This window comes from Gasterosteus aculeatus, chromosome 8 (assembly GCF_964276395.1).
Source record: "Gasterosteus aculeatus chromosome 8, fGasAcu3.hap1.1, whole genome shotgun sequence".
Lineage (NCBI taxonomy): Eukaryota > Metazoa > Chordata > Actinopteri > Perciformes > Gasterosteidae > Gasterosteus > Gasterosteus aculeatus.
In genome coordinates, this window is record NC_135695.1 from 22,763,264 (window position 1) to 22,771,365 (window position 8,102).

Genomic DNA, 8,102 nt, shown 5'->3' on the forward strand with positions numbered 1-8,102 from the left:
GCGTTGAGTTTATGGTCTCCATACAAAATTGCTCAAAAAGGATGTTCAAATATTCGCTTTAAAAAAACTGATATATTCGAATATTCAGATATGTCCAAATAGTTGTTTTCAACAACTATGCGAAAAGCCCCAATGTCCACTCGATTTCGTTCGTCCACAACGTGGCCCCGTGTTGGGGGACCGGGGGGCCGCTGCGTAGGGGGGGGGAACGAGAAGAGGGAGCCTACTGGTGCTTAAAAATAGAGCCGAGCAGGAGACAGACTTAATAAGGGATGCAATCATCAATTATTCAAAGCACTTAATTACACCGCCGAGGCACGAAAACGCACACACACACACACACACACACACACACACACACACACACACACACACACACACACACACACACACAATCTACAGGCTTTTCTAGCTGATGCAGACACACACACAGTATCATGAGGTCCTCTCGTCCTGTGCAGAGAGCCAATCACATCGAGAACATGAACCCGGTCTGCATGAAAATCGGACTCATTGTGCCTTCACTAAGCCCCGCCCCTCGCCGCTACGCTGGCGCTGCTAACGTGGAGTCACGCTGTCACGCGAGGAACAAGATGCAGGACCTCAGGAAACATCTTACACGGAGGCGGAGCTTGTCGCAGCTAGTCGATGCTACGCTATGATTGGGCTCTTTGTGTTTGAGGGGCGGGGCTTAGCGAAGGGTGAACCCTTTACTAACCTGTTATATGTCGGCTTATTACTGAGGGGGGGGGGGGGGCTTATTTTATTTAATCCTGATCAATCAGCAGAGTCACGTTCATTCAACATGGGAGCTGATTTATTGATAAATGAATTCATGGCGAAGTAGAAGGAGGTGCGTCCCCACTCTATATACACCATAATCTATATCCCCCATCACCCATCAGGAGCGCCGGGGGGGCAGTGGCCAGCTGCTGAGCCCACCGCGCCCCAGTTAGGGTAATTAGTCCCACCAGTCTACGAGTGACCGTGTGCGTGTGCGTGTGTGTGTGTGTGCACACGTGTGTGTGTGTGTGTGTGTGTGTGTGTGTGTGTGTGTGTGTGTGGTCTCATCTCATTAGTCTCACAGGTGAGTGATTAAACGGCTGCAACACCTGGAAGCGTTCCTCCTCTCCTCATCCCTCCCGTCTTCATTCACAACGATTCCTCTGAGGACTCCCCAGGCCCCTCATAACACACTCCACGGGACACGCACACACACGCACACACACACACACACACACGCACACACACACCATTACAACAGCCAAACCTCACTGCAGAGTCTGGAGCATCGCTGGGTCCATCCATCCCATAGACAATCCATAGATGGATGGACCCAGCGAGTGAAGACTTGATACACAAGCCTCCATCTCCACGACCCATACTTACTATACATACTATACCTACAGGTATATACCTGTACATGTATGTACAATGGTTGGATGTCACTTTAAACTAGAGATCTCAAGATCAATTGAGAAATGCTGGATGTTACTTCCTGTTGATACTCGTCTCATGAAAACACCTCATGAGGCCACGATGATGTCACAGTGATGCCACGATGATGTCACAGTGATGCCACGATGATGTCACAGTGATGCCACGGTGATGTCACAGTGATGCCACGATGATGTCACAGTGATGCCACAGTGATGTCACAGTGATGCCACGATGATGTCACAGTGATGCCACGGTGATGTCACAGTGATGCCACGGTGATGTCACAGTGATGCCACGATGATGTCACAGTGATGCCACGGTGATGTCACAGTGATGCCACGATGATGTCACAGTGATGCCACGGTGATGTCACAGTGATGCCACGGTGATGTCACAGTGATGCCACGATGATGTCACAGTGATGCCACGGTGATGTCACAGTGATGCCACGATGATGTCACAGTGATGCCACGGTGATGTCACAGTGATGCCACGATGATGTCACAGTGATGCCACAGTGATGTCACAGTGATGCCACGATGATGTCACAGTGATGCCACGGTGATGTCACAGTGATGCCACGATGATGTCACAGTGATGCCACGGTGATGTCACAGTGATGCCACGATGATGTCACAGTGATGTCACAGTGATGCCACGGTGATGTCACAGTGATGCCACGGTGATGTCACAGTGATGCCACGATGATGTCACAGTGATGCCACGGTGATGTCACAGTGATGCCACGATGATGTCACAGTGATGCCACGGTGATGTCACAGTGATGCCACGGTGATGTCACAGTGATGCCACGATGATGTCACAGTGATGCCACGGTGATGTCACAGTGATGCCACGGTGATGTCACAGTGATGCCACGAAGATGTCACAGTGATGCCACGGTGATGTCACAGTGATGCCACGATGATGTCACAGTGATGCCACGGTGATGTCACAGTGATGCCACGGTGATGTCACAGTGATGCCACGGTGATGTCACAGTGATGCCACGATGATGTCACAGTGATGCCACAGTGATGTCACAGTGATGCCACGGTGATGTCACAGTGATGCCACGATGAGAAACGGAGCAGCTTAGTTTGGATTTGTGGTCATTTTGCTCTCGTAAATAATTAGTGAGTCCATAATGAGTCAGTTTGATTTGTTTCTGGTCGTTTGAATGACATCAGCCAGCTGAAGGGCTTCATCCACTCTAATGCAAAGGAAGCTGAAACGCGGCAGCGAGGGCGAAGCGGAGGACGGTTTAATAATTCATGGTGAGCAGCGCTGGAAAAGCTCAGGGAGAAAAACGCCAAAGAAAAGAAGAGAAATATAAAGGCGAAACGTTTCTATTCCTGTACCTGTTCATTAAACTTTGTTGCCGCTAAAGTTGATGAAGCCGTTCCACAGGGGGGCGTCCTAACAGGCCCCCACCCATCAACCCCCCCTGCATTCATTATCCATCGAATAAAATAATAAATCCAGCCTTGAATAAAGAACATGGTACAAAGGCCTCTTCTTAGTGGATGATGAAGGGCGGTGAGTACAGCGAAAAACCCATTAATGACGTGAACACCTTGCCGGAGGGGGGGGGGGGGGCAGATCCTTGTTTCAGCATCTGCCCTGAAGCTGCCCTGGAGGCAGAAACAGAGGGTGACGGATGCAGAGACAGAGGGGGAGGAAGAGAGAGAGATGGATTACCAGACTCCGAGGACAGAGTGAAGGTAAAGAAGCGGATGGAGGACATGAAGCTATTGACGTGTTCCAGTGTGGTCGTTAGAAAGCACCAAGCGTTCCTCTGGAATCTGCTCTCATACGAGAATAAAGAGGTTTGGGAAGATCGTCGAAGGCCATGTGCTCCAAAAATCATCTAAGACCCGCCCACAACGTTCAGACTGTACCAGGAAGACCTCCGTTTATTAAGATGGAGTCACTCATGACGTACTGTCGCGGTTTGGCTTCATTTCCTGTTTTTCTTTGTGTCCCTGCGTTAACTTCACTTCCTGCCGTGTCCTGTCGTCCCCTGTGATTGTCTGATTGGTTCCACCTGCACCTCCCCAGTGTATTTAAGCCACGTGCGTCTTTTGCCGCGTCGTTGAATGTCGTTCGTACTCGTGAATGTCTGAAGGTGTTTGTGGACGTTCCTCTCGTCTGTTGTCATCTCGCCTGTGAGTTCCTGGTCCGTTCCGCCTTTTTTCTGTCCATGTTTTTTCCCTCTGCATTTTTTACTTTTGAAGTTTTGAGTTATTAAAAGTACTTTTTGTTGTCAAACTGCGTTTGAGCCCTGCTTCCTGCCGCGCCACCCACCGTGGTGGCCGTCACGTACACGGCGTGTGCATCCTTCTCAGCCCAGATGAGGTCACTTCCTGTTTGCTAGTTGCAGACAAAACCACCAGAGGAGTCGCCCCCCGGAGGTTAAGGGAGAGGACACCGCTTCAAAGGCCGGAATCTGCAAACTGAGCTGGCGGCCATGTTTCTACGGCGGCCCTGGAGGGACAAACCGAACAGACTCTACAAAGGGAGATGAAACGTTCCCAAACTCAAAGACTGTTGAATGATCAAACTAATAGTGATCCTGTGATAAAGCCACTGATCAACATGTGACTTCTTAATTAATAGTCCTTATACCTATAATGTCCTCCACAAACTAAGGCTACCAAAGTGTGTCTGTGTGCGTGTGCGTGCATGCGTGTGCGCGCGGTGCGGTGTCTGCAGATGCTAATCCCAGTAGTGTGGTCAGGGTTTTAAAAAGATTACAGATTACGGACCGCAGGGGCAGATTAGCTGGCAGCTGGATGTGCACCTCTGGATGGAATTTGCGTGTGTGTGTGTGTGTGTGTGTGTGTGTGTGTGTGAGAGAGAAACAGGCTTTAGTGGACTGTTGGTATTGAAGAAGTAGTTGTGATTGGTGGAAAGAGTAGCTCTGTATCTTTAGGTCTGTGTGTGTCTGTTTGTGTGACTGATGCCCAGAATCCAAACACAAAATCCACTCCCAGTGAATCAGGGCCTGGAGATCCATACGTACGTAGAGACGTTCTCCCAGCGGCCTGCAGAGATCTTCTCCATGCCAATTATATGTGAGAACACACACACAGACGGGGGATGTGGTTCAATGGGACGGGCAGACACCGGTCAACCCCCGACTAGTAAAGAGACAATATTAAACATGTAGCAACCTGCTTAAAATGACGCAGCAGAAACAGAAGGGAGGAGAAGCTGGCGCTGTGCGGGGGGCAGCTGGATGTCTTGATGATGCCTATGAATGGTTTTAGTGCTGATGGGGAGAGAGAAAGTTCAACTCCGTGTGTCGTATCCATGGCAACATGTCGCCGGGGGTAAGAGGGCAACGTGCTTGACGGTGTAAACAGGTCACGGGTGGTGTTCCACCAAATGGATGAACTCACAGGTTCTGAACCAGGGGCGTTTTGCTGTCTGGGGTCTCCGGGGGGGGGGGGCATGTTTGTACAGGGTAAACAACCAGAACATCAAGCTCTGGGTTCCCGGTTGAGTTCACAAAGGACTTTGAGTCCTTCAGGAGTCCCCGGGGACCTACTTGCCCTCCCAGGGGGGGCACAGAGAGGGGGGAGGCTGGAGAAAGGGCAAGAGGAAAAAAGAAGTATTGAAAGAAGGAGAAAGGAGCCTTCAGAAAGGTTCTCTGAGAGTTTCCACACAATGCTCGGTTACCACGGCGACGGGGAGACGCCTGCTGGGCCCAAACAAGCAGAAGTAAGACAGCGGTTTGTCTTCAGCTAAGCTAAAGTAGCTACGCCACCATTTCACCAGAGTGCCGTAATCATCATTCTGGAAGGTATGAATATGAAAACTACATAGAATAGACATGTTTAAATGACTACCAGTAAACCTGTGTAACCAGGATACATATGACATGTGACACGCTTTGGTAATGATAGTAGGATCATACTGTGATTCACGTCTGTGACACAGCAAGACTTCCTGTTACTTATATATTAATAAGGAAATATAGGTAGTAGGCAGTACATCTGATACACACACACACACACACGCACAGAGGCACACACACACACACGCACACACACGCACACGCACAGAGGCACGCACACACACACGCACACACACGCACACGCACAGAGGCACACACACACACACGCACACACACGCACACGCACAGAGGCACGCACACACATGCACAGAGGCACACACACACACACAGAGGCACACACACACACACGCACAGAGATACACACACACACACACACAGAGGCACACACACACACACACACACACACACACACACAGAGGCACACACACACACACACACACACACACACACACACACACACACACACACACACACGCACACACACACACACGCAGAGTCTCAACAGCGTCTTGATTAATGCGGCTTTTATCTGCAGCCCCCCCCCCCCCCCCCCCTCACAACACCTTTAGCTTCATGTCTCCAGGTCGCTTCCTCCTCCTCTTCCTCTTCCTCCTCCTCCTCATCATCTCCATCCTCTAAATAACCCGCCTCGTCACTTCGCTTCCATTCATGCGTTCATTCACGCACGCGCAGGGCAGGAAGCCCAAACAGAGGGAATAAATCGCGGTGTCTCCAACTTGTGGAGATGCGCCGTAAACCAGGAGCGGAAGTGTAATAACGTTAAGTGACCGTTAAGTGCGCGCGGACACGCACGCGCAGCGGAGACGTTTGTATCAATTCGTGTAACAGATAATGAGAAGCTACGGGGGGCAAGAGACGGCGACCCTCCCGCCACCGAGACCCGGACCACAATGTCCCACGCACACGCGCGCACACGCGCACAGTGGATCCCGATGGAGCACTAACGTTGATTGAATACGTCTCCTCTTATGTCCAGACATCGGCTCAAACACTTTGTGCCCCCCGGTGCACGGGACCGGGCAGCGTGCACACGTGATGCATTGGCGCACTTCTTACCTTTGCACCACTTAGTTCCCATTTGGTTAAAATCAAGTCGAGAGAATCCCGTTAGAATCCGCCGCTCCCGGTGAGCTCTGACATCCACGGCCGGTAATCCACGCTTCCATCCCGGTCACATCTTCCCTCTGCGAGCCCCTCAAAACTGTGCCGGGCTCCTTCCAGCGCGGGGTTTCCCCGCCCCCCTCCCGCCCCCCCCGAGGTTGCCTGGTTACCTCCTTCTGTAGGCGGGTTCAGACCGCCGGACGGCAGCCAATCACGAGCCTAGTTTCGGCTTAACCCCTCCGCTGCCGAACTGTGCTGATTTCCAGCTTCCATGGAGGGGGAGTGGGTTGGGGGGGGAGGGGGAGTGGGTTGGGGGTGGCTGGAGAATGGGGGGGGGGGGGGTATTAACAAAACTATAATGAGCAAAATATGAAAGCAGAGAGAAATGAGGAGTGACGGGGATTTGGTTAGAAATTAAAAGTCGAGGAGGAAATCGGAGTCATCAGAGTTCTGTTGTAGTCACGCTAGTCGCGTGAGCCGCTAGGTAGCTGCTAGCCGGCTAGGTTTCAACTGACCAAGTCATGGCGATCTACCCCTCCCCTCCGAGGACGGGCCGTTGGGGGGTGTCACAGTAGTATCAACAGCACTGCTGTCAGCGCCAAACAAGTCGATATGTAGAAAACCACGAGCTCCTCTGGGTTGCTTTGGAATCTAAATAAATGTGTCTGTTAGTAAGCAAGGATCGCTACTTAGCATTAGCATCCGTTTCAGTCACTTCCCGCGGTGGAACATGCGTGACGTGACGTCATTTTTTTTAATCGATGGCACACGATCGACTGATGTCAGACTCGATGACTCTGCTAGTGACGATTACAGGACGACATTAATTGCATTTCTATAGATGTAGCTGCTGTTCCTAATCAGTCCACTGGGGGTCGTTGGACCAGCGGGGCCCAATAGGTCGACGGCCAGGCAGAGCCGTAGATCGCCTGCAATTGGAAATAAAATTCCGTCCGGTCACCTCACCACGCATGCAGGGTCGACCGCCGGAGCTAATGGAAGACTTGGTAATGCTAATTAGCTAATTTTGAATTAGCGCTTACCAACGGCCACATTTAATTCAATTCAAACGCAACCTGGCTGACTGCAATCAGTGCAAGTCATCGTTTAAGGTAACGACCAGAATGTGTGGAACGCTTGTGACGGTTCCTTCTTCTGGTGGACGAGAGGCTCGGGGGGGTCAAAGTCATCTGTCCTGTCAACCTCCCGTTCCTCCAGATCCTTCCATCTCCACCTGCCTACCTAAGTATACCTGTGGTCTACCTCCTCCCTCCTGTATATCTCCCTCCCACACTTCAGTATCTTTGCCCTTTTCATTACATCTCCCCTCCTTCAGTATCTGCCTAGACTCCCCCTCCTCCTCCCCCCCTCCTCCCCCTCCTCTCTCAGCTTGTGGGCAGCTTCCTGTCTTTGCTCTCTTGTGTCACACAGAAGCTGGCTGGATGCACGTCTGTCCCTGAGGGTCCTCACAGGGAGCGTCCCTCTCGAAGCGTTGTTCCCTGAGAAGCAGGCAGCGACGGGCAGGCGAGAGGAAAAGAGAGCGAAGGGAAATGAACGTTTCATCAGCGAAACGGGTCCAACTTGTTAAAGGCGACAAAGGCAGCCTGCCGAGCTCCAGCAGAGAGGATTAGAACCTTCTAACACAAAGCATTCACCAAGTATTTATACATGTGCACGT

The 8,102-nt window shown here is 51.3% G+C and overlaps 1 protein-coding gene across 23 annotated transcripts in view; it reads right to left on the reverse strand.

Moving 5' to 3' along the window:
* The window catches only part of dab1a (DAB adaptor protein 1a), a 32,095-nt gene extending 25,509 nt beyond the window's left edge, over positions 1 to 6,586 (reverse strand). For 17 of the 23 annotated variants that reach the window (XM_078107765.1, XM_078107764.1, XM_078107756.1 and 14 more), the window contains exon 1: positions 6,380 to 6,580. The gene's annotated coding sequence lies outside the window, so the exon portion shown is untranslated. Of the gene's footprint in view, positions 1 to 6,379 lie in introns of all 23 variants that reach the window. The other 6 variants (XM_078107750.1, XM_078107747.1, XM_078107748.1 and 3 more) reach the window with 2 other exon arrangements.
* Between the last annotated feature and the right edge of the window lie 1,516 nt (positions 6,587 to 8,102).